Source organism: Neoarius graeffei, chromosome 2 (assembly GCF_027579695.1).
Source record: "Neoarius graeffei isolate fNeoGra1 chromosome 2, fNeoGra1.pri, whole genome shotgun sequence".
Lineage (NCBI taxonomy): Eukaryota > Metazoa > Chordata > Actinopteri > Siluriformes > Ariidae > Neoarius > Neoarius graeffei.
Window position 1 is genome coordinate 4,343,177 of NC_083570.1, and position 2,004 is coordinate 4,345,180.

Genomic DNA, 2,004 nt, shown 5'->3' on the forward strand with positions numbered 1-2,004 from the left:
TGGAAATGTTGCACCTGGGGTCTGAGGAGGCTGAGGAAGAGCCGCTCCAACATCTTCATCAGATGTGAAGTGAGTGCCACTGGTCGGAAGTCATTCAGCTCGCTGGGCCGGTTCTTCTTGGGAACTGGAACAATACATGATGTCTTTCAGAGGGTGGGTACTCTCCCTAGCAGCAGGCTGAGGTTGAAGATGCATTGGACTGGTTCACCCAGCTCAGCAGTGCAGGTCTTCAGTAGTCGGGGACACACCTTGTCCAGGCCTGCTGCTTTATGGGGTGAAGCTTCTTCAGTTGACCTCTGACCTTGTCTGCAGTAATGCATGGAAGAGTCTGTGTTGAGGTGGGGGGAGGGGGAGGAGGGGGCTGCTATGATGACTGGGGGGAGGTGTGTTGAGGGAAGAAGGAGAGCTGGCTGCAGTGAGGGGGAGGGTGGGGGGTTGAAACGGTTGAAAAATTCATTCAGCTCATTCGCCCTCTCCACTGTCCCCTCAATGACTCTGGCCTTTGTGTTGTGGCCTGTGATGGTTTTCACACCTTCCCAGACCTCCCTCATGCTCTTCTCCTTCAGCTTCTGCTCCACCTTTCTCCTGTAGCTGTCCTTAGCTTCCCTCACGCAGCGTTTCACCTCCTGCTGTGCTGCTTTCATTGCCTCCCTGTCCCTGCTCCTGAAGGTGGCCTTCTTCCTGTTGAGGACAGCTTTGACTTCCTGTGTTACCCTTGGCTTGTTATTAGGGTAACACCGTACAGTCTTAGCGGGGGAGACCATGTCTGCATAGAAGTAGAGCTAATCCATCAGACAGTGTGTCAGCCCCTCTATGTCCTCACAGTGTGGGCTAAGCAGCACATCCCAGTCCATGGTGTCATAACAGTCTCTGAGGGCATCTTCCATTTCAGGGGACCACCTCCCTTACGAAAATTAACCATGGTTTTACTATGAAAACTAACCATGGTTTTACCATGGTTTATAGTTATTCATGGTTTTCATGGTTTTTTGGGTAACCATGAAAACCATGGTGCATTTTACCTCAATGTTCACTTAAATTTTTAGGTTCTAAGTAAATGTTAATGTATCTGGGCTGTTAATCGAGATCCTTCTCTACAGCATTGACTGTTGGACGAAAGCATGGTAATACTACAGTTAGTGCATCCTTTTAAAAACCATACTATCCCTTTTAAACTAATTTCGTAGTTACTATGACCTATTACACATACAACTATGATGCTACCACAGCTACTGCAGTACTATGGATAAACCACAGTAATGCTATGGTTGGTTCATAGTACTTAGAATCACCATGAAATACCATAGTAGATCCATGGTTACTACCATGGATGAACCATAGTAATACTATGGTTGGTTCATAGTACTTAGAATAACCATGAGATACCATGGTAGAATCATGGTTACTACATAAAAACCATGGTAAAACCATAGTAAACCATGGTAGATTTTCGTAAGTGCTCCTGATGGAGCTAGTTGTTGCAGGCTGCCTTTGGACCAGGGGGGTGTACTTTGGCTGTAGAAGAACCAGGTTGTGGTCAGACTTCCCTCATGGGGGGATGGGTGTGACTCTGTATGCATCCCTCACATTAGCATACAGCAAGTCAATGGTTCTGTTGTTCCTAGTTGGACAATCCACAGCCTGGTAAAAAGCAGCCAAAGTAGAGTCCAAGGTAGCGTGATTAAAGTCCCCAGAAATGATGATAAATGCCTCAGGGTGCTGTGTCTGCAGCCTTGCTGTGACAGAGTGAATCCTCTCACATGCAGCAGCTGCGTCTGCCCTTGGAAGGATGGTGTTTTCATGTTTCTATTTTTCTCTCCACAGCTGCAGCAGTTCAGATCATTTCAGGACCAGAACCACAGAGCAGAGAAGAGTTTCTGAAATGTGCATCTAACCCACACAGTCCATCTCCAAGGAAAGGTCGGGACTGAGGTTGACCCTCCATTCATCCTGATAAATTGTCAATGAAAGGCTGCACGTAGTATCCCAATCTGCGACTGTTCA